Consider the following 25,358-nt stretch of genomic DNA (forward strand, 5'->3'; position numbering starts at 1 on the left):
ATACTGCTTAAAAAAATCTCCAGTTGCTCCCAGTAACACCAACAGCCTTCAGCTCATCCAAACTAAACTGTCCCTGTCCAGCCCAGCTCTCTCCTCACCCACCATCCTCCTTCCCAAATTTAAATGTCACTCAGAGAAGAAGTGAAAGTTTCGCTCATCAGCCTCCACTTGTTCCCAATTAACTTCGCTATTCGTTTTCAGACAAATCTCCTTTGGCCTAAACTTCTTTTAGCAGCACCAAAACACTTATTCCAAGCCCATATGATGGTTCTTATCCTTCATGGATTTCTGGCAGAGCTCCCAGGAGAGGACAGGGCTGGACACACTTTGCCACCAGAGCCGTTCTCCTGCCATCTCCTTTCTCACTTTTTTTCCTACAAACACCTCCTCTCCTTTCTCCTGGCTGTCTCACCTGTTATTTCTACCCCTTAATCAATTATTTCTTGGTTTGATCTGACATTTAAACTTCATTTATCCAAATGAAAATAATTCTGCCAAACTGGCAGAAAAATTACGTACGATTCCAGGAAACTGGGGATAAGTAACAGGGATGGATGTCTCTTTAAAAGGTTTATTTTCCCTGATTTTGCTGTCTGGGAGTTCTTTGCCAAGCTGAGACTGGATTCAGAAGAGTTCACCAGCAACACCAATACAGAATCCAAGAAATGTGCAAAATATAAGTTCAATAAATACATTTTAAAAAGGATGCTAACAAAAAATCCGACCACTCTAGCGATCTCTGTCTCAGGGCAGCTGGGACAGCAGTGGAGGAGCACAGAGCATCCCTGGCTGAGTCACACTCTGCACAGGGGACAGCAAAGTCACCCCCAAACCTGTTCCCAGCTCCCCCTTGGAAGACAAGCACAGAGACAGCTCGGACTGGAATCCAGGCTGCTGCCAGCCAGGACAGACCCTTCCTTGGGGAAGCCCCAGCTCCACTTCTCCTCAAGCACTTTCTGTACACTGAAGCCCTGCACCCTCCTGCACCACTGCACCTGTGTGGGAAAGGACCAGACCACCAAGCAGCCACCTTACAGGGAGCCCAGTGCAAATATTTACCTTCTCCTCTGAAATACCTGGAAGTCGCCCATTTAATTTTTAGGCAGCACCTCAAGTCCAAGGAAAGGAAATGGGAGTTTCAGCTCAGATGCTTTCCTGCTCCTCGCCCAGACAAGCAAAACCTCCAAAACAAACCATTCAGCTGCTACAAAAACAGGGCTCTGCCATTTCCAAGAGCCTCTTCCATGGTGTTCCTTGACTGCAGGGAGAGCATGGCGCAAGGGGAGGCTTGGGAGGGTGTCAGGACACTCGGATCCTGTCTTTGGGGTGCCAGCACTGTCGTGTCTCACAGCTGGAGAGGGCTCCTGCGCCTTGTTCTCCTTTATCTACTGATAAAGGACCTTGGCTGGCATCCTGCACACTCCACAGCCCAGCTGATATCAGGTGTGATCAGCTGAGCTCACCCATCTGACTACCCTGACCCACAGCCCAGTGTGCAGAGATGTTCCACCTCTGGGATTCCCAGGGGAGGGCTGGGGCTCAGCTCCAGAGGCTGTAATTAACCCAAACCCAAACATTTTGTCACACTTCACTACAACTCAGATGCTCCCCAAGGATCCCAAGCCCTTGGTTCCCACCCTCTGTCTCCCACATTCACAGACACTGCTGAGCTCCACCCAGGCCAGGCACCAGCTGGCACCCACCGGTACCTACAAACCAGGGCCAATTCCCTTGCTGCATCCTTGCCTTCATGATCCCGTGAGGAACCGGTATAAAACCTCTCAGCTTTCACCCTCCCTGACCTCCTGGGTGCTGAGCCTACGAGGGAAGCAGAGCTCCTGTTGACAGGACAGCAAGGAGAAGTGAGGAATGGTGGCGGATCCAGCGCCTGCCACCTCCAGCCAGGAGCCGGGGAGCTGCCTGCTGCCTTCTCCCACTGCTCCCTCTCCAACGTGTATGGAAAATCGTGTTATGCCTTCCTGGCATAGAAGAGGTGGCTGTGAACCAAGCTGGGCTGCAGAAAAAAAAATAAACCAGGAAATACTGAGCAATAAAAGCCAAGGCAAAGGCTGTGGGACAGAGCTCAGCCTGGCGGTACCACAAACTGCCACGACTGTATTTTCCCAGCCCACTGCCAGGCCGGAGGAAATTCAGAGCAGGTTCAAAGCAGAGCTGAAGCCAGCAGCAAACAAGGCTCTCCATTGACATTCTCTGCACACGCAGCCTGCTGCCCTCCTCTCAAGAAGAAAGAAAAATGCAGTTTCCTGTGGCTCAGGGGACTTCAGGAACACGCTGTGCCTCCTGGAAAAGGGCAGCCACTAATCACAACTTCTCAACATTTTACACCTGTAAAATGGAGCAATGCAATGCCAGAGGCTGGGAGGCTTCTCCACATTCTGTGGGACATGGGGCATGAAAAGACACCAAAAATTATAGTACAGGACACGAACGGTGTTACAGAGTGCTAGCTCCCCACACAGCCACGTTCCACTTATCCACCTAGCAAAGGGAGAGATTCAAATACTTCTGGAAAAGGGAGTTGGTTTTGGGAAGAAGGTGAAGCTTTGGAAAATAAGGGAATATTTAGTAATGAGGGCATCAACCTGAGCCTTGGGAGCCTTCAGCTCCATCCCAGCCCTGCTACCGACTCCCTGTGTGATGCCAGCTGCATCCCTGAGCCTCTCTGGAGCTGTAGATACCCACAGCCCACCTCCTGGAGAGGGTGAGGATGGATCCATCACAGACACCACCAGCCCGACCTGCTCCCGATGGACTCGGGGAATACTGGGGGAAAAAGCATCAAGAACTGGCTCCTTTCTCAGCTGCTGCTCTGCAGCAGTGCCGATGGAAGAGGGAGGGAACGGGAGGGCTCGGTGCCGATGGAGGGAAGCAGGAGGGAGCAGGAGGGCTCAGTGCCACTCACTCCATCCCTTGCTGCTGCTCAGAAGCCCCCCCAGTGCCAGCCCAGGGGTTATTCCTGCACACTGTGATGGCCAGACTGGTTTTGGGGCACTGCTGTTTGCTCCCTCATTCCACAGAACATGTAATGTTCGGCACAGTATGGGCGGCCCCGCTGCCAAGCCTGATGTCATGCTCTCATTATGTCATTTGTGGGCCCGTTCTGCCTCCATCTCACAAAAAAGGAGGGAGGGGGAGAGAGGGCAGCGCTTCCCCAGCCCTTTTGGTGCATGGAGCCCTGCCAGAACAGTAATGGGAAAAGCATCCAGAGATGGAGAAGCGTCTGAGCGAGAGGAGCCCGTGCAGCTTGGGCAGAGCATGGTGGGGCCGCAGGAGAGAAGCTCCAGGTCTGTAAGCCGTGATCAAGGCTCAGGTTTCTGTAGGGCAGTGAAGCTACAGAGGTGCCAGGGAAAGACAGCTCCCAGCAAAGCCCAGCAGTGCTCCCACAGTGCTCCCATTTCTCACCCCATCATGCAGGTTGTGGCTGCCCCTGGATCCCTGGAAGTGTCCAAGGCCAGGTTGGACAGGGCTTGGAGCAACCTTGGACAGTGGAAGGTGTCCCTGCCCATGACAGGGGGTGGCACTGGATGGGCTTTAAGGTCCCTTTGAACCCAAACCATTCCAGGATTCTATGAAAAGCCAGGCTGCACCGTTCTACACCCTGAGACCAGTCAGGACAAGGGACAGAGGGACATGTGAGATGGCTGGTGAGACACAGCGAAGCCCAGAGCTTCCAGAGCCTTCCATCACCTGCCAGATCCACAAACTGCCCAAGAGATCCCCTGCACAGCCCAAAAGCTGCCTCCCATGTTGCCATGGCAAACACTTCCCTGTCTCCAGGAACAAAAGGCAGCACAGAGCTGATCCTGCCTGACACACAGAACAGACTTTCCAGAAAAGAGCAGGAAAAACTCTGTGTGCTTTTGCCCGCCTGAGCCAGGAAAAATTACAGGTTTTTGCTGATCTGATTCCTTTTTTCTTCATCTTTTGGCTTGCACCTCTCCAAGGAAGCACAGAAGAAACAGTGTGCAGAGGTGAGGATAAAAATTATTTCCACAAATGGCTATGGAAATATGAAAAACCACGAATTTTCCTGTGTGCTGGGCACAGGGAGCAATGCTGTGGTCCTGCAGTAGGGGCAGGGACACCCTGGCTGGTAGGAACAGTCTCACCACTCTCCTGCACCAGGAGTTCTCTGCCTTTCAACACAGACAGGAGGGAAACAGCACACGGAGATCTTCATCACCAGCTACTGGTTTCAATCATGCTGAAGCAGGGATTTTCCAAGGCCAAAGGATTCCAGCTCCACCACACATCACCCCCAAGAGCTGCAGCCCAGCACCAAGAGGGGCCTTTCACTGGTGGCAGGCAGCTGTGAGCACCCTCATGTCCCCGAGGCCGTCACAGCACGATGACAATTTATTTGTTCATTTTGAATTTATGAGTTTCAAATGCTGGCCCAAGTCCTTGGCTCTCTCTGAGGAATTTGCCCCAAAAGACTTTTCATAAAAATTCATCTAAAAATGGAATATTTATCTTCTTACAGCAAAATCCTAATTGTTGATACGAAATGCAGGGCAAGATGAGCATCTTTGCAATGTTCTGTACACTCTGTGTTCTCCTGAAGAGAGTAAAGCACTCCCAGTATGCCCTCGCAGGGCAGCTGTGCCAGGAGCAGACCCCGATGTCTCTCCCTCCTCCTGCAGGATCACAAACACGTCACTCCATCAGTGTGGGCTCCCTGAGCAGGGGGATGAAGCAACGCTCCTCCCTCACCTCACTGCCTTGCCTCATCCTGCTCAAGCCTCTCCCTGAGCACCAGCACAAGAAGACTCTTGGATTTGTAGGAGTAACTTGAAGGTTGGGGCCACAGGCTCTTCACAGCTCAGGAAAAGGGGCTGTGAGAGTCTGTGCTCCAAGATGCAGGGAAAAGACTGAGCTGAGAGCTCAGGGCACCCCAGGTGACACAGTCCCTCCTACATTCCCTCTGCTCCTGTGCCCATGCCTCATTCCTGGAGCAAATGGAGGAGGTGAGGCTGTAAACACCTGCAGGATGCGCAGACAGGGCATCCCTGTCACAACCAGGGTGTCCCACCCACACCCAGGCCACCCCCACCATGATCAGAGCACTGCATTCACAGCTATGGCACCCCTGCCACAGCCAGGGTGTCCCAACCACGGCCAGGGTGTCCCAAACACAGTCACTACATCCCCATCACAAATCCTCACAATAACCTGGGCATCCCAACCCTGGCCAGGGCACCCCCACGAGGGTCGGGATAAGCCCTCCCTCCAGGTGGGAGCTGTCTGCAGAGCAGCTGTGGCTCCAGGAGCAGCTCCTCGCATCCCTGCAGCCAGCAGCTTTCCGTAAACTTGCCCAAATATGGTTATGAAGCCGGAGCAGGGATGGAGCCACTCGCACAAAGGGGACGTGTTACCTCATGCAGCGACGTCATGCTCTGGCAGGGCCATCCTGGAGGCCATGGCATCATGTGCTCCATCCCTCTCCCCCTGGCCAGGGGGCTGGGAAGGGGCTCCCAGGATCCAGGACCTGCAGCTCAGCTCCTCTTGCAAGTTATTCTTACACTGAACTGACTTCATCTCCTCACTCCCAACACCCAAACAGTGCCAAAGGCAAGGCAGGCACTGGGGTGTCACCAGTGCTTGGGGAAGCCAGGAGGGTGCTCCAGTGGGCCAGGGAGAAGGATACAAGGATGGCCACCATTATGAGAGGTCCCTGCCACCTTCTGAGCCATCCGAGTAACCAGGAGCTGGCACTGACCGGGGCTGGCGCCGGCCATGGTCCTTCCCTCGCTGCCAAGAGGTGACTTCATGTGGCACAGAACAAGGAAGAAACCTCAGGCATCACCCAACCCTGCGACACCACAGCCAAGGATGGGAACAGCAGAGACCTCCAGCTTGGGAAAGCAGCAACCCAAATACTGAAATCAAGCTGATGTCCATAATTAGCGCCGCACGTAAACGAGCTGTCTGCAGCTCCAGCCAGGGAAATGTCAGCCCTGCAAGCACACATTTGTTTCATGGAAAGTCTGCAAAGCAACCGACGATGTGATAAATCCAAGTATCTCCCCAGCACACGTAGCAGAGCTCAAGCAGATCCTATTAAGATGCCTGCAGCCCAAATCCTACTGCTTTCCACGCTGATCCCCACTTCTTCCCCCAAAACACATCTGTCCCCATGTCCTGTGCCACTGTGTGCCAACACACAGCAGTTCCAATGCCCAGCTCTGGTCTCCTGAAAACCCAGCATGTTTCCAAGTCAGCATGTTGGGAGCCCAGGGACACTTGATTTTACCATAAAAAGGGAGCCCTCTGGAAGCTGTAATTTAGGGATTACACAACTGAGCTGCTCAGTGCTTAATCTTCCTTGCACAAAGTGAAGAGTTTTCAATAAATGTTTAGGTATTACTGATATTAATTCACCACTGGGACAGGGAATGGCGTAGATAATCCTTGTGCCCTGGTTTTTTATTACTTAATTTGTATTTATTTTATAAGTGAGGCTTTTCCTTGGACAGCTGTCCTCTAGGGATGTGAGAAATAATAAAACCCCAATGCTACTTAGTCCTAGCACTGTAAATTCTGCAGTACACAGCAAAGTAGCCACAGGCAGGGTTCAGGGGATGCAGGAGGCTCAGGATAATGCTGGACTGATCACAGGGATGTGTCACTGAGCTGACATGGGAGCTGGAGCCAAGGGACATGAAGAACTCCAGGAAGTCTTCTCCAAAGCACACATCCTATTTGCAAACACTGGTGAAGTCTGAATGGCCTGTTCCTTGGAAACCTTCTGGGGTATCTGTGTTTTGTATCCCAAAAGGAACAGGGGAACAATTTGGGCATCACTGATACAGAATGAGAGCCACGAACCAGGGACTGCCTGATCCTCCGAAACACGGGGAGATCTCTAAAAACCTTCATGTCACTTCCGAGCTGAATTCAGAGCACAACCCAGCTGACAGAAGGTGAGACTGATAAGGCAGTATCAGATCAAAAGCAATTTCTTCAAACAGTTGGGAAATAATTCTCTCATTTCTCACAAGGAACAGTCAGCGTGTTGTCAGGCACCAGCACCGGCAGCACAAACAAAGGAAAAACAAAGCCACAAGCAGCAAAACACAGCACTCAGAGGGGACCAGGAAATCCTGGAATGGTTTGGGTGGGAAGGGACCTTAAAGATCATCCAGTTCCACCTCCTGCCATGGGCAGAGACACCTTCCACTAGCCCAGGTTGCTCCAAGCCCCGGAGTCCACAAAGGATTGAGGATTTAGGAGAAACAGCAGCAACCAGGCAAAACCTCTTGTGACAGGTAAAGCAGACACGCAAAGGGCACATAGGCAAGTCTCATGGCCAAAGCCATGAGGTGGCTGAAGGACAGTGCCACCACATCCCTGACTCCCTCTGGGTGTGGGGTGAGCTCCTGCTGTGGACCTCCCACTGCTGGAGCAGCACAAAGCTAAGCAGACCAAACTGAAAGCATTTTTGGCCATTTCCTCCTGAGTTATTTGAAAAGTCTGAGCTCCAGGCCCTGTTCCCAAATTCCCCAGCCCATACCTCCTGCAGGGCACACGGAGCAAAGGGATGGGGACAGCACCAGCCTGGCTCCACACAGACCTGCCAGGACTCACCTTGGTGCTGACACGGACACAACTTCCCCTTCCCCCAGTCCCCAGAACCGGACTGTCCCTTCCCACGGCAGGTAACGCTCCTCAAACCTTTCCCTTTCACAGATGACAGTCCCAATCTGTTCAACCTTTAGCTAACAGCCCCCTCCAACACCTCCAAGTTTTCCAGGTTCCTGGGTGGTTGCTGAAGAAAAAGTTTTGTGTCTATTTTAGCCCTGTCTGTCACTTGATTTTCATCTCCAATATGTTTTACCAACAACACTTCATTTAAGAGGCTCCCCATTTTAGGCTCTCACCAACATCCTTCAGCTCCAGCATGGGATGTTCCCTGAAAAGAGCTGATGAGGAAAAAGACAAGAAGAAAGGAAGCCCCAAGAAGAAAGGAAGACCCACTCAGGTCCAGGCCTGGCAGAGCACTGTCAATGATGGAGGCCAACTTTGAGCAGGATTTTGCAGCACAGCCTGTCTGGAGAGCTGATGAGCCTCTTGACTTACCTTCTTCTTCCCCAGAGGGAAAACTCATGGATTTGGGGCCATCAGATTAGTACTTGGTATGTTTAAAAGTAGCCCAAAGTAAACAGTGCTGCTCTGTGATGCTGAGCACAGCCCTGAGTTCACAGCCACTGCCTGCGACAGAAAATCCCCAGAGCAGGAGAGCTGGGAGCAAACAAACAGCAAAGTGCAGCACGTTCAGGCCCCCAGACCTGGCCAAACCACGGCTGCAGCACAGTTCAGTTGTGTTTTCCCTGCAGTCCTGATGTTAGGGCTGCTTTCCATGGTTTATCCCAACAACTCAAACACTGCAAATCATCAGATTCCACACACCAATTCTTGCGTCAAGCCCAAGCAGGCAGCTCCCAGCCTTCCAGAGGATGTTCCCATCTCACATAAGGACTCTGAGAACCATTGAAAGGTTTGGGTTGCAAACCTTTGGGTCCCTTAAAAGCAGGATGGGGTTTGAAGCAAACTGATGTGGTGGGAAGTGTCCCTTCCCATGGCAGGGCATTAGAACTGGATGGGCTTTAAGGCGTCTTCCGACCCAAACAATCGTTTGGGTCAAGTCTGTCATTCTATGAAACGTTCTGAAGCCAATGTTTAATCCCTTTAATATCTATAGTGTTGATTTTTTCATTCCAATTCCTGACAAATACATGTGACATTGAGTCAAACTCAAAAATTTGACTCGGAATTCAAATTCTGACTTCTTGCAGAAGTCAGATGTGTATTACATCAACATCAGCATCTTCTGCTCCTCCATCTGTAAAGTTACTTAAAAGGCAGAGGTTTGGGAGATGAATTTTCCATAAGTGGATTTTCCATGTTGACTGCCACTAATTACACCATCCCCCTTAATTTTTAGCTAATGCCATGCTAGTCACAGCAGTGTTTCTCCCTGGGATAGAAAATCAGGACATTGGGCTAATGAATGTTTGTACCACCCCATTTACCTTCTGTTAACACTGGCAACATGTTTGTTTTGATCCAGTCCCTGGGAATCTCCCCAGGGCCCAAAAATCCATTAAAAGTGAACATTAATAGCCCAGAGGGCTCTTCAGCCAGATCTTTTAAAATTCTTGGATGCAAAATATCTGAACTTGCTGGTTTAAGAAGGTCTAACATTAATAGCAGCTGTTTAACATCCTCCTCGGTTACTGTTGGAGTGGAAAGTGTTTCATCATCCTCATATGATACAAATACATCACCTGGCTTTTTTCCAAATAGAAAGCAGAAATATTTACTGAGCAGTCCTGCCTTTTCTGTATTTTCATTGATAATTTGACCATGCTCATCTATTAACAGACCAGTATCATCTAATTCCTTTAATTCCCAATACACTTGTGAAACTCTTTACTCTTTTCAATCTTGCTGGACACCGACTTTTCCTTAAGATTCTTTTGCTTATCAGTGTTTGATGGGCCTGAGCTGAGCCCACGCTCATCACAACCAACCTTTCTCTTTCCTATCTTGTGTATTTATTTTCTGTAAGAGCTTCCACTTCTCATTCAGGCTCTGACAATGCCAGCGGCAGAGGTTTGAGCATCCACAGCTTCTCTGAGCAAGATGTGCCCTGGAAGTGTTCCACCACCCTCACAGGGAAGAATTTCTCCCCAATATCCCATCTAACCCTCCCTCTATTGGTGTGAAGCTATTCCCCCTAGTCCTGCCACTCTGGGCCCTTCAAAGTCCCTCTGCAGCTTTCTCTGTGTCCATGACTGACCCTGTAAGGGCTCCTCTTTAGGGACCTGATGCCCCAATGCTTTGTTCTCCTCTTCCTTGCAGTGAAGATGATAAGGAAAGAGAAAATTAGAGAAGTAAAATCTTAGTGCTCTCCTGTATCTTCCTATTAAAAGAGGACCAGCCCCACCACGTGTCCCTCAGGGATGGTTACAGCCTTAATTTGAAGCTCCTTAGTTTGAAGCTGTTCCATAAAATGCAATTTTCAGTCTTCTCCACTCTCCATGCAAACTATTTCTTTGAGCAATTAAATCCCATCTTCCCATTTTCTTCAATTCTGGCACATCCACAGCAGCTGCTTTGTCCTTGACACGCACAACCCCTGGATACCTGTGGGATGTTAATCATGGAATCCCAGAATGGTTTGGGTTGAAAGGGACCTTAAAAACCTATCCACTTCCAACCCCAACACCTTCCACTATCCCATGGTGCTCCAAGCCCCGTCCAGCCTGGCCTTGGACACTTCCAGGGATCCAGGAGCGGCCACAGCTTCTCTGGGCACCCTGTGCCAGGGTCTCCCCACCCTATGAGTCAAAATTTTCTTACCAACAGCCCATCTAACCCTGTGCTCTTCCAGTTCAAAACCAACAGAATCCTGGAATGGTTTGCGTTGGAAGGCACCTCAGAGATCATGTCGTTCCAAGCCACCTTATCTGCACCCAGTCAGCCAAAGTTCCCACAATTCTTCCAGAGAACACTGTGTAAGAGTGGCACTGTGTAAGAGCCCATTGAGGGACCCCTCTGTGACCATCCCAGCCCAGAACATTGCTGAGCTCCAGCAGACCCTGGCTTTCCATGCCCAGGGCTGGGAGCCACATGCCCAGCGCGGGTGCAGCTCCTTGGGCTCTGTGTGTGTGTTTGTTTGGGATTTTGTGAATAGGGCTGCTTAGCACGTTGAGTCCTCCCCACAGGGCTGATGTGTTAGAGCCGATTGGCTCCCTATTCCCCGAAGGAAACATCTGCACATTCCAGACACATTCTGTAACGGGAGTGAAACCCATCCTTGAAGTGAAATTTTACAGCCTCCACAGTGCAAAATAACGATTGCTGGCAAGGGCCAGTGGAAAAGTAATGTTTAAAATATTATTACAGGGAAGCGGCTGCCAGAGCCTCAAATTAATCACTTGAACGTGTCTCTGGTGCGTTATGTAACGCTGGGCCAGCTCCCGCCCGGAACGCGGCTCTGCTCCGGCCGCTTCCCGCTGCCCGGCTCCCCTGCTCTCCCCCAGAGCCAGGACAGACCCAGGCTCCTATTGCTGCCATGGGGACTGACATCCCCTTCTTGGAGGTCTCTTTCAGGTGGGCTTGGGGGCCACATTTCTTCCAGGTGTCCAATTTTTTCTTGTCTTAAAGGAAATACCGGGAGAGACAAAGACAAGGGGTGTTTCTCCATCACCTCTGAAAAGCAGCGTCTGTCACAGCCCTCTGCAGCAAAAGGAGCTGCTTCCCACCGTGGTCTGAAGAAGAGGGAAGCTACAGGTCTGCTGGTTAAACTGGTGTGCTGGGGGCCCACCTGGTCTGGCCATGGGGCAGGTGACAGAACAGGGACATTGTCCTCTCCTCATGCAGTGAGCACTAACTAGCAGGATCCAAATATGATAGAAGTGCAACTGATGCTCAAAATAATTTTTAAAAAAGGCCACTGAAGGAAAGCGGGAACACAAACAGGAGTGGATGCAGACACAGCTCCAGGGGAGGAAGGAAGGAAACGCTTGGCAACCTGAACGAGCAGCAGGAAGAGTGAAACGAGTCCAGCAGTACCAGCAGGAATCCTGCAGGCCCTCAGAAGGGATGTTCCCCCAGCAGAAACAAGGGCAAAACTCTGCCATCCACCAGGCTGAAGATACCATGAATGTAGCCAGAAACTTTGCTGATGAGGACATCTCCATCTCTGCTATTCCATAGCTGTGTTGGTGGATCCAGCCCTTGCAGGTGGTGAGGGCTCAGCCCAACCTGTGCCAAATTTCAGTCTCCCCACAGGAACACGGGGGAGCAGAGATGCTCTGGTGACAGGTAGCTCTGAGTCCTGGGTGGTCTCTGTGCAGAAGTTCCTCCTGAAGCTTGAGATAACAGTATTTTCAGGATTCCGAGGGAGAAAGTCACCGTTCTGTTGTAAACATCTCTCTAGCACAAAGGCTCCATAATTCAAAGTCAGGCCCATGAATCCTTACTGGAACAGAAACACTCAAGGAATTCCTTAAGCAGCACCTCTGGTTGATGTTAGGTGCTGTAAATCTGAGGGCAGGGCAGACCCCAGAGCCAGGGACAGACAGAGCACAGGGATCTGGCCAGGAGGGGCCAAAGGACAGGCTTTCCCTAATCCCCCTGTGCCAGTGCCGACATCGATCCGAGCTCCCCCAGCTTTTTTCAAATGTGGTTGTTTGGGTTGGAGGGCTCTGCTCTCAATGTTTTTGCAGCATGTTCACTATAGAACCCTAAATATCTTCCTTCTGAAAACAAAACCCAATTAGAACCCAATATAGAGCTGCTGGTTCCCGTACAAAAGCCATTTGCATGTTTCTGGCATTAATAATGTGTGTGGTTGGGCTGCTTCCTTTTAGCATTAGAAAGTCTTCTGTGATGCAGTCAGAATATTTCTGCTTCAAAAACGCTGATGTTCAGAGGCCCCAGAGTAGGTACAGAGGGAAGGGAGCAGCATGCTCGGGCCTCAGCTGCCCCTCTAGGAGACCTTCTGAACACGTTTGGGAGACAGAAACTCATTTGTTCTCTGCACAAGATCATAGAATCCCGGAATGGCTTGGGTGGGAAAGGACCTTAAAGCCCGCCCAATTCCACCCCCTGCCATGGGCAGGGACACCTTCCACTATCCCAGGTTGCTCCAAGCCCCATCCAATCTGGCCTTGGACACTTCCAGGAGTGGGGCAGCCACAGCTTCTCTGGGCACCCTGTGCCAGGGCCTCCCCACCCTCACAGGGAGGAATTTCTTCCCAATATCCCATCTAAATCTACTCTTCTACTCATGTGCAGGTGATGAACATTTCTGGTTCTTTCTGGACCACTGAGCACAGGATCCTGCTCAGTGTTCTCCTCTGGACCCACCCTGATCAACAGACACAACCAGGGATCCACCCACTTCCACGTGTTGTACATTAAGAGATCCAACAGCCCCTTAACACTCCAAGGGTTCGGGTGACAAGTGGCTCCTCAGCAGTGACACAGCTGGAATGACATGAGCCTAACACCACAGCCAGGAAGGGTCTGGGTCTCCTGGGTTCAGCAGGACTTGCACATCCAATTTTACCCATTCTTTTGAAAACTTAAACTCTGGATAGGACAGAGCCAAAACTATAACATGATCTGCCTGAGACAAGTAATTGTCCACACTTCTGCCAAGTAGCAGGGGCTGAGAAATCCACTCTGCAACATATCTGGAGATACGGGGTGGAGACCAAAGGCCAGATCCCTGGAAAGAGCTCTGGAAGAATACTTCAATCAAGTCATCAGCCTATCCTGGAAAGATGCAGCTGACCTCGAGATAACCTGTTTTCCAGTGTTCCCCTGAGCTCAACTCTTCCCCTTGGCTGGACTGATCTCCACCTGTCCAGAGCGACAAGAACAATTTACCTCTGACCTTGGCTTGGTCAGACCCTCCTGGGCTTGTCTGTGCTGGCTGTAAAAGAGCTTCTGTGCAGCTCCTCCACAGCCCTGCAGCAACTGCAAAGCCTCCTGTGCCCCAAAGGGCTCGTACTGCAGCTCAGGGGACAATGTGGGGCTGTAGAAAGAGCAACCACAGGCTGAGAACATGGGTGTGTGCTCCTCAGGGAGAACCTCCAAGATGCCTTAGGGAAGGACACAGAAGGCTCTGATCCTCCACCTTCCACAGCCCAGAGCCAGGCCATTGTCCCCAGTCCTGGCACGTGAGTTAGCCACAGGTGTGTGTATGTCACATGTGTTCCAGGACAAGGACAGGTTATCTCCAGAGCATCTTTTACAACCCAAACTCAGGAAAAACAGGAGGAAATCACAGAAGCAATTCCATAGCCTATGGGAAAGAGTCCCAGTCTGCTTCCTGGTGGAACCACAGCGGGCACAGAGCTGGTGGCACAGGCTGGACCCACGTCCCTCTCCTACAAGGAGCTGCTGCTCCTGCAGACTGCCCTCCCTGATCAGCTTGGGAAAAGAGAGGTCCCTCCCTCAAATGAAACACACAGTGCAGACACACTTGGAGTGTCCCAGGCCAGGCTGGATGGGGCCTGGAGCAACCTGGCCTAGTGGAAGGTGTCCCTGTCCATGGCAGGGCGTTGGAATGAGATGGTCTTTAAGGTCTCCTCCAACCCAAACCATTCCATGATTCCACAATTTTTCTGTGAGGAATCAGAGAAAAGATAATTCCATTCACTTCAGACTATAATCCTGTCAGGGATCTGTTAAAGGGAGGATCACTAAGGTGCCTGTTCCCTTCTCTCACAGGACCAACACCTCTAATCCTTTTCTAAGAACATCATTATGTGGAATAAACTGTCTAGAGGAAAAAAAAAGAGGTCTTGCAACTCTGCTAATCTTCTTAATGATTTAATACCTGCAAATACTACTGGGAGGTATCCCTTTCCTGATCCCATTAAATGCTGCCGTACGAAACATCTCACATACTTCAGCATCCTACTGCGGATTTTGTTTTTAAACAAAGCCAATTTCTCTGGAGACCAAGCAAGGGTTTCTCATCCCACAGCCCCACCAATTTTAAAAGATCTTCTAAACGCCGGCCTGGGGGATTCCAATAAGTCCTGGCACAGATTCTCCAAATAGTAGCAAAGCTAAACAGGGTACGGCTGTTATTGTAGAGATCTCTCACTGCCAGCACAAATACACAGCCTGGACCATTCAACCTTTTACAGCAGGAAAGTCACGGACAGCTGATGATTCACAATCAGTATTTTTCCTTCTACTACAGCCACTCTTTTTCTTTAATTATTCCATCTCTCTGGCAAGCAGCTCTTCCCTGCAGTTTTTGTGACATTTTTTCTCCTGATTTCTTCACCACATTAACAAGGACAGGGCACATCCCAAAGTCCCCCGTTTGATTTCTCCATCTGCCACGAGCTGGTAAGACATCCCAGGCTGGGGTTCAGCCAGCCAGGGTTGGCCATTCCCTCGTGTATGGGACAGAACAAGGTTGGAACACTCCATTCCTTTGGAGAACACAGAGTAAGGCTGAGGTGGCTTCATGAGCCTTGTTTGTCCTGGTTCTTCTCTTTTTCTTTGCATATGCAAAGCCAAGAGATATTTCCTTCCCAGGTCAATATGCACAGAAAATATATTAAATACTAAATACATGAAACTTTTTAAGTTATTGCCTACTCCCCACACACGCACATGCTGGGACTGACACTGATACTGATTCTTCCTCTCAGAAATCTTTTCTTAATCAGTCAGTTTAAATCTTCCTCAACACAAGGTTTTTCCAAAGTTCCCCAGCACAGGTCCTGTGATGGTTCACCTGACCTAGAGGTGTTTACTGCTACAACAGGTAGGTCTAACACCGACAGTCCCCACACATCACACAGTGAAGCACACACCTAGAAAGGAAAAATAAACCATGAGAGATCCACCAGGGCAGATGGCCCTGGAGCTGACACAAACATCTTAAAAAAGAGAAAGTCACACCCCTTACAGTTCATGGATTTTTTTCCTACAATAAAACAGATTGATTCTGTTGTTGTTGTTCCACTTCGTGTTGGTTAAAACAAAAGCCCAAGGCTGAGCCCCTTCCCTGGCATAGGAAGACTCAAACATGGACAGTGCTGGTTGAGGAGTCTCTGGGGAGGCTGATGCTTCACTTCAGGTTCAAGCAACTGTCTTGGACTGTGCCTCAGTTTATTGATTAAATCCAAAATTACTCTTCCCTATTCTTCAGAAACCCACGAGGGTGATTGTGTAAGAGTGTGCTCGCGGTACACACAAACCAGCAGCAAATTTGTTTTGTTTAAAAGGGAAAGGAGCAAGGAAACACCACGACAAAGCCAAGACAAATAAAATGGTTCAGACAGAGTGCCCCAAGGAGCAGGGGCATGCAGCGTGCTCTGTGCCCAGCACCAGCCACGGCTCTGCTCCGAGCCCCACGGGGACTGGAAGGCTCCCAAAGCAGGCTCGGATCAGCAGGACACATAAGTGCAGCCTGATCCCCTCCTCAGGCTCCACACAGACACTCTGGAAGGTTTGGGTAAACATCCTTGGTAAACTTTGGACACCACAGCAATGTCAAGGATGACACTCATAAATCAGCCCTGCTGGCAGAAGGAGAATTTGCCCAGTTCTCTCAGACACAGCATCGCTCTCAAGACTTACGGCAGACACTGAGTTAAGCTGCATCTTTGGTCTTATGCTAAATCACCTTCTTGCCAAGGCTAAAAATTGCTCCATGGTGTAATCACAAACTGAGGCAGAAGAGCGAAATAATAAATTTTGTTCCCATATAATAATAACAAGTTAGGTTTCCATAGCAGCCTTCTTCTTCTAGGATCCAAGAGGACATTAGTGACTTGCCTCACTGCAGCAGGCTCCATGCACGAGGATTATGTAACCCACCACAGGCACTGCTCTGAGGGGTGTAATCCTGCGTCACAGCTCAGCTTAACAAGGCAAGAAGGATCACCAGCACATGAGGAAAAGGGACAACACAGGGCAAGAACTGAATCCTCCACAATGTTGCTGGTGTAAGGATGACTCTGATCCATGGTCTGCTCTGGTTGGAAAAGCCCTCCAACACCAACACATCCAACCTGTGACTGATCCCCGCCTTGTCACCCAGAGGGAAAACAGATGGGAAAACCACAGCCTGGGCACCTGTGGTCAGAAAAGCTCCTGGGTCATGCACCAGAAGACAAAACAGGTCCCTTTCCAGCTCAGTCATGCTGGGATTGCTGCCCAGTCGTGCCTGTTCCAACAGCCCCAGCCCATGCTGGGCACTGCTCTGTGTCACACTGGAGGGTAGGAACACAAAGACCCCGAGGCTTTTCCCAATAAGCAGTCTGTCTGTCCCATCTTATCCCTTGAAAGGCTATCAAAGAGCTACTGTTTTCCTCACAATAAAATGAAATCTGGAGCACGCAGGCGTTGGGAGCAGAGCAGGGAATGTGCAGGGATGGAGGAGCGTGAGGAGCAGAGCTCCCCGGCCTCGCGCACGCCTCTGATCCCGAGGCAGACAGGGCTGCAGACTGCTTGAGCTCCATTTTTCCTTTCCAACATTTTCCACACCCTCCTGCCAAGAAAACTCTGAGAGCTGCCTCCTGCCCTGTCTGGCGAGCACTTCCCAAGCAGAGCAGCCCCGGAGAGCACAGCCTCACACGCACGGAGCAACCACAAGGGTTGAGACCCTTCTGACAGCCTGACAAGGACTCGGGAGGGCAAGCGGTGGCTCTGGAGTACATCTGGCATTTTGGGTGCTCCACAGGGAGGGCAGCTCTCCAGCTCCTAAAGGGTAGAGGGATGATGCTGAGGCTAACAGCAGATGAAGGGAATTGTAGAATCACAGAATGGTTTGGGTTGGAAAGGATCATAAAATTATCATCCAGATCCATGCCATGGGCAGGGACACCTTCCACTAGATCAGGCAGTTCAGATCTCCATTCCACCTGGCCTTGGACACTTCCAGGGATGGGAAGAGGGAATGGAAGGCACTAGAAGCAAGATAACCATCTTTTGTCCATGCTCGGCCTGCACTGTAACTGCAGAAAGAGTTTTGTACTCACGACCGGTGTTCCCATATAACACAAAAAGGCAAATCATAGAATCACCATGGTTGGAAAAGACCTCTAAGATCACCACCTCAGAGGCCTGAGCATGAATTTCACATATTTTTATTACACTCAGAATCATCCGACATTAAGACATTTTTGTGCAGCAACCTGGAGCCCCAGCTCCTACATTCAGCTGAATTTGAGCAACTAAAAATTTGCATCTGTTTCTTGTGTGTTGGACTGCTTTTTTAAAATTTCCTGCCGAGTGAAACAGGAGGAGCAATAAAATCAAATGGTTGGAAACAAATGACAACTGTTTAATGGAGTAAAAAGAAATCCCAACGCCTTCCTAAGCTGTTTATGCCACAGCTACTCCATGCACGGCTGCGTACACAGGTAGAAGAACAGGCTCCAAGTCCAGACTTCCTCACTTTTATGGGTTTAAATTGGATCCCACTTGGTGTTTAGGGCCACTGTTGAACTGCTAACACATTCTGCAGCATGACTAACACCAACTGGGCTATTCTTCGCTCACATGTGAAAAATTCCTGTACCTGGTCCTACGGTATGTGGATCTACATGACACATCTTTACCTCAAAAAGAAGAACTAGAAGACACACTCAGTCTTGTCCTAAAAGAAGTGGTGGGTTCCCTTGTTTCCTGGAACCATGACATTAAACTATAACCCCTGCTTTTCCCTTCCCTTCTATTTTGTTGAAATCTATTATTCCTCTGTATCTCCTCAGTGAGAGATACAGATGCTTCCAGATGTCTCCTACATGGGAGTTCAGGCCCAAAACACAGAGGGCACCACCATCTGGCCTTCTTTTGTTTCTTTTTAATCTAAAGATTTATGAGAGGTAGCTGACTCATGTTTTGGCTGGCAGAGCTGGACTCTTGTAAGTAATTGCATCCTTGCTATTTTATTAATTAAGTTCTCCCACTTTTGTCTGAGTTGTTGGTGATTGACTACTGTGAGAAAAATATAGATCTTTCCTGGGTCTCAGGCAGGTGAAAGTCCAGACACTTCCTTCTCCAGGGCCTGGCCCAGGCATCCGAAGTGAAAGGTGAGAATATATCGAATATCCCAGCACTGCTCAGCTCCACCAGACCATCCAAGCGTCTCCCTCTCAGAGGGGAGCTCCACCCTCAGCACAAGGCAAGAAATCCTGCACACACCAGGGCTACTGTGAGTTGTTAAGTGTGGTTTTGCTTCACATACCCCCATTTCCTTTCCAGCAAGAGCACCAGAAAAAATACTGAGGAGAGAGTTTGTAGCTGAGGAATTCAGTGAATGATTAACTCCATCCTACCTATTAACCACTGCCTCCATTCCCTCATGCCTCCTGGGAGCCCCAGTTCTGGGCAGCAGAGCTGTGCCAGCACCTGATCCCCACTGGTCTGGTGTGCAGAGTCCTCAGGTGATGTGGACGGTTCTAGCTTTGAGTTACAACCCATTAAGTGCAGTAATGATTAATCCAGAACCCCGGCACAGATCCACGACAAAATGTTGCTCCCCTTGTCACACCAGATGAATCCTGTTGCCTGGAGGTCACCATGGAGAGACAGTGTCTGCACAGACCTCCAGGGACACCAGGAGCAGGGCAGGCAAAGGGATGCAGTGACCAGCTGTTGCTATTCCCACTCCAAACCAATCTGCATCTCAGGTGTGCTGTGCTGTCCTTGGGGCCAGGACAGGACAGGGGATGCAGCTCTGCCAGCCTGAAGATGCCCCAGGGGCAGCTGGACCCATGAGCAGCCCCAGCCCATCATCTCACACTACAGGACCTTCACATCACATCGGCCCCACGTGCAAACCCACGTGTTTGTCACACTCAGCTGCACCTCAGAACGCTGGGAGAGCTCAGGGCTGGGCTGGGACACAAACTCCCTGTGTGACCTCAGGCACCTCCCTTACTCTGTGCATGGAGCTCTTACAGCCTCACCCAGCTGAAAAACAGGAAGGGGAGCTTCAGGTTGGACATCAGCAGGAATTTCTTCTTGAAAGGGTTGTCAGGCACCAGAAGGGGCTGCCCAGGGAGGTGGTGGAGGGATCATCCCTGGAGGTGTCCGAGAAATGACTGAGGACATGATTAGTTGGCAGTGCTGGAGGAATTGTTGGACTCAATGTTCTCGGAGGGTTTTTCCAACCTTAACAATTCTGTTATTCCATGATTCTACTGTCACACAGCCTGTGAGCCAGCCAGAACTAGGACCCCAAGAAGTTAAACAAGTGTACAAGCAGAGCACAGCCAGGAGGAGGACTGAAGCCATCCCTGCAATGCTCAAACTCCAGTGGGAACACTGAAATGCAGTCACGTTCCTCTCAGAAGCTGCTCCCTTGCAGTGGACACAAGGCTGACTTCCCATCTGGGGCCGGGATGTTTTTGTTTGGGAAACTGATGGTTCTGCCCTGAACAAAAAATGCAAGCTGGGCAGAAAACAAAACTCTTCTTCTTTTTCAGATGCTTTAAAAACAAAATTAATGGTTCTCCAGTGGGAGCACAGAGGGGTCCTGCTGGCTCCAGTACCTGTGACTCAGGATGTACCCCCCAAGCACTGGATTGTGTCTGGTTCTGAGGATGAGGAAGAAGAGGCTGAAGCACCAGCAGGGGTGGGAAGGCAGGACCAAGGGTACCTGTCAAGTCCACATCTCTGTTTTGCTGCCCCGATGTTCCCCTTGCTCAGCCTGAAGATTCATCTTCCCAAGAGCTGCTACAGAATGTTTTACTGCCCCCTCACAAGGATGGCAGAGCACCAGGCAAGCAGGAATTACAAATCCAGGGCATTTTTCCAGCAGCCAAGCACTGAAGCACTCCATAAGCATTGAATTCCCATAAATAACCAGGACAATACTCTCGCAAGGCAATGAAACCCCAGCCCCATTGCTAAGGCAGGGAGAGGGATGCAGAGGAATCCCTGACAGCCCAGCCCACAACACCAGGGTCAAACTGAAAACAAAAGCAGGAGTCCTGCTTCCCCCTCCTCGTTCCAGCCCTTAGACAACACTGCCCCCAGTAGCTCGGCTCCCTTCCCAAACCAAGGTATGCACTGCACTTCCCTGACTGCCGAGGGGAGGACAGAGGGAAGCTACTCCCGGCCTTCACACAGCCTCCATGGCTGCTGCAGAATCCAGCAGCTTACAGGAGCTGCAGAGCAAGCCAGGAAATGGAACACAAGCTCCAGAGCTGCTTTTCCTGGTCTATGGGAACAGAGGAATTGTGGTCAGTCTGCACAGGGAGCTAAAGGTGCTCTGTGCTGCTGATCAGAGCACCCACCTGTGAGATGAGGATGCAGAGATGGGCTGCCCATCCTCAACACGGGGATCAGCCACAGCTTGGACTCAATGAGCTTGAAGGTCTTTTCCAACCTAAATGATTCCGGGATTCTGTGAAAAAATCCTCTGACGACTTATGAAATGTCTCTCCCAAGCAGCCAGAGTGGATCTACTTCAGGGGAAGCTGTGGGTTCTGTGAGAGCGGGGGTGTTGGAGATGAATTTCCAAACTCTCCCAGCTCTCTCTGAAGTTATGGGATCAAGCTGCAGACTTGGATGTGTCCAGCTAATCCGCAGGAACACAGAGCACAGCAGTGGGCTCTGCTGGCTTGTTTTAGAGATCTGATGGCCAGGTGTAATTAACCATTTAATTGCTGCAAAGACTAACTTATGCCAGAGGGAATTATTCCCATCTGACTGGCTGCACAGCATGGGGCACTATACGCAAAGCAAAGCAAATCCAAGTAAATGCCACTTAAATTTGTGGCTGTATCAGATTCAATCAGTGAGTGTAACCAGAAATTAAACCACCCAAGGCCAGTGGCATTGCTACCTTGACAGCTCACTGTCCTGTAAACACTGTAAAGGCACAGAGCTTTCCAAGCAATGGTTTAATTACTGGATGCAGGGAGTGACAAGAGAGAGCACAGTGAGGGCATCGGAGCTCAGAGTTCAGGGTCTGGCTGTTGGGCTACTGAAGTTATTCTTTTGTGTTGTATGAAACACAGAGTTAGGAACCAGTGATGCTCCTGGCACTTCCTGCAGAAAGCAGGGTGTGTCTTCCCTCTCAATTAAACCTTGGGAATTATGTTGTGTCAGCCCAGCAGAACCTCGAGTGCCACCCAGACAGCTTGAGTTTTGTCTCCACGGTGCTGCCTGATCTGTGCTATGCCCTACACATCTTTCCTGTACACAGGAGCAGCACCTTTCCTTTCAATTTTCCTTAAGTAAAGCCTTTCCTTACTGCTGTAGGAACACAATCCACCACAGATACCAGCTACAGTGAATTTTCTTAACACAACTCAGGGACTAACAAAGGCTAACCCTTGGCCTCATCTAGCCTTTGTTTTCCCACCTCAGTTTTGTCTACACTAATTTTTTTAAGACTTCTGATCCAAACTTTGCACCGATCCATGCAATCAGAGGTCACAGAGCTCAGTCTATAAAGCCACTGACTTCATGTTTTCCCTCCGTAGGAGTAAAATAATGTTCCCACACTCTGATAGAAACCTTTGCTCTGCACAGATTTAATTCATTACTTATGAATCTCTGGCCAACGCCACTCTGCTCATGGCAGTGGCTCTCTACTTGCAGTCGTCTCCAGAGTCTGGGAGGACAGGGAATCTTCTTTTTGCTGTGTAGTGAAGGAGCTGAGATGGGATCCTGACTAATGACTTCACCAACTCCTGCTTATGTTAACAGTCCTCCTCCAGAAAATCACCCAGGTAGCAATAAGGAGCTGTCCTCAACAACTGCTTCACAGAGTGTTGGTCGGGAGCCAAGATATTTTCCAGTGGAAACTCTTCTCCCAGGGAATCACTCTGCATCACATTTCAGATGAACACTGTGTTTTGCTTTAGGGAATAGAAGATTTCTTTTAAATTGTGCTTTGCTTAGGTGCGAGGGCAGTTCTGTGACACAAATCACTGAGGAGTCACTGTGCATCCTGCTGGAATCATTTAGGAGACTGGAATGGCAGCAGCCAACCTCAAAGGCAAGTGCCCATATTCCAAGCTGATGCTTTCGCAGGATTGCCTGGATCACATGCAGGTCTCAGGGAAGAGCTGCCCTTTCACGGTGCCTGCACCAATCTGTGAGATCCCAGAGCTGGTGCAGCAATATGAAACATGAAAGGTGCCAGTTCATTGCTCTTTCCATATCCAAACTCCTCCTTTGCAAACTCACTCTTTCCAGAAAGCTTTCCAAACCTTTTTCATCAGGGGAGGGGTGAAACCCAACTCTGCTGAGGGCCGGCTCTGCACTCCCAGAAGCACGACACTGTCTGCACAGGCTCTGCCAGGGCTCAGAGCCTTTCACCAGGTCCCCTGTGTCCCTGGGATCTGTCTGGGGGCGACAAGGCAGTCACCATCCTAAAAACCCTGTCCCACTCCTCTTTTGGTGAAACAACACAGCTTAAGCAGAGGTGTCTGAGGGAGTAGAAAGCACAGCAAAGAGAAGGGAATGTGGCTGCAACACTTTTCTTAGAGGCTCCACTCTGCATCCCATTGTGGTTTCCAGCTGTTCCCTCAGCTCTCCAAGACCCAGGAGAGGAAATGTGGCACACGCACTGTGCTGGAAGCACGTGGCATGGAATGGGGCCCGTGATTATTGTTCTTATCACCCCACAAAGAGCCTGGCACTGGCTGCAGAGCATGGCTGGATGGTTCCCTGTGCTCCCAAACAGCCACACAGCCCCTGCCCATGGAAGGGCCAGCACAGGAGCAACCCAGGAGGGAAAACCCGTGAACATTCCCAGAGTGACAGGGCTGGTCCCACTGCCAGCAGGATGCTGGGTGCCAGCCCTGGGCTGCACACTGGGGCCATGAGCATCCTCTGCAAGGAAAGGCTTGTTTGACATCTCTCCTAACAGCCCCACTCAAACACCCAAGAGCTGCAATGCCGCACAGGACCCCCGTGCACAGCCCAAGGCCCCTGTGCCAGGATGAGCACCCTGCTCTTGGAAATGTGGCATATGGGAGCACCGGCAGCAGAGACAGGAATGGAACAGCTGCAATTTCCAAGCCACATGTGGAAAGGCTGCATTCAACCCCTAACACACATCCAGCCAGCTGTGAGGCGAGCGGGTGAACAGAGAGGAACAAAAATAGGCACTTCTGTAGTGCTTCTTCAAGCAACATTTTTGCACTACAAAAAAAGAAAAAAAAAAAAAAAAAAGGATCACGGGATTTTTTTCCCCAGCTCTCACAGGGATTCACGTGCTCCCATCACAGTTTTAGGGATCAAGGGATCATACCCCCAGCTCACCACCCTGGGGCTGTGTCAGTGCAAGAATCTCCCGGGACAGGACACAGACGCTTTCACCAACCTGCCCTAAACCAAAATCCGCAGCTCCAGCCCGGCCTCACTCCACCCCCTTCCCGAGGCGTGGTTTGAGAGAGAAACGCTCAGCTTTGGCCAACACAATCCGGCTGGGCTCTGCTTTCCCAGGCTTAGCTGTTCCTCGGGTTCCTCCCTCCGGAGGACTCAACCCACACCCTGGGTCCTCTTTTCAGAGCACCACTCCCACCGCTCCCGGACCATGGAGCCTGTTTAACCCATTCCCAGCAGGACCAGAGCCCCCGACCAGCTGGGAAAGGGTTCACAGGATCCCATGCAAGCCGCCAGACCAGAGGGAGGAAGGAGAGGCGTCGCTGCCTGTCCCTGCAGGGAAAACTGCTCCTTTGCCTCCGGATCTGCGTAGGTCCTGTCCCTGCCAGAGGAGCCCAGAGCAGCAGCACAGATCCTGTGGGAGCCAGGGCTGAGGTGCTGCCAGGGGATGTTGCAATGGAGCTGTGAGGAGGCCATTGCTGGGGATCTGCAAGTACCACAGAACCAAGGAATCACCGAACGGTCTGGGTTGGATGGGACTGGGTTGGATTAAAGCCCATCCAGTGCCACCCCCTGCCATGGGCAGGGACACCTTCCACTACCCCCAGGTGCTCCAAGCCCTGTCCAGCCTGGCCTTGGACACTTCCAGCTTCTCCAGGCAACCTCACAGGGAACAATTTCCTCCCAATATCCCATCTATCCCTGCCCTCTGGCAGTGGGAAGCCATTCCCCCTTGTCCTGGCACTCCATGCCCTCATCACAAGTCCTTCTCCCCTCTCCTGTAGCTCTTTAAAGGACCAGAAGGTCTGTCCAAGGAGGTGGGCACAGACTCTGGGAGGGCTACAAACCCCTCCCTGGAAATGTCCCTTTCAAAGCAGTGATTAGACCCTGTAACTACATCACACACACACAAATTGCACCGCACAGAGCCCAGCGTGCTTCTCCACACAAGGAGCTGCATGTACAGGCTGACAGAAAACCAGCTGCCCAGCTGTCACCAGGAGAAACAAGGCCATGGTGTGGTGGCCAGGGACAATTTCAGATGAATAGGAACAGGCTGGCTGAGTCGTGGCTTGGATCCAGAATCCGTGTCACTCCAGATTGTCCTGCAGGCTCGTCAGAAACGAGCTGCTGTGACTGCTGGGAGAGCGAGCACAGCCCTGTCCCGATGGTCCTTCAGAGCATCTGCCAACACAACTGCAGTGAGAAAAGAGGATCCCACTGGCTCCCAACCCTGCACTGCCAGAGGGCACCCACAGCCCCAGCCTGCAGGTACAGCAGGGCCACACTCCAACACCCACAAATGCCGTAGGTGGGAGATCCGTTACCACAGAGTGAATGAACATCAAGTCCTGTCACCAACCCAGCCTATCACAATCCCTTACTACGGGCTGCTAATTACATTCAGCATGACAGTAGGTTAAACAGAATTACACAGGACCATATGCCACGTCTGAAACTTCACCGCCAAGCTCAGCTTAGTGAGGTTTTTCCAA

The 25,358-nt window shown here is 50.7% G+C and overlaps 1 protein-coding gene across 2 annotated transcripts in view; it reads right to left on the reverse strand.

Annotated features, from left to right (window-relative positions):
• Positions 1-25,358, reverse strand: part of PKD1 (polycystin 1, transient receptor potential channel interacting) — a gene marked incomplete at its 5' end in the record, with an annotated part of 79,777 nt that overhangs the window by 48,710 nt on the left and 5,709 nt on the right. The gene's annotated exons all lie outside the window — the stretch shown is intronic.

The sequence above is a fragment of the Coloeus monedula genome (genome assembly GCF_965178545.1).
Source record: "Coloeus monedula genome assembly, chromosome: 16".
NCBI lineage: Eukaryota > Metazoa > Chordata > Aves > Passeriformes > Corvidae > Coloeus > Coloeus monedula.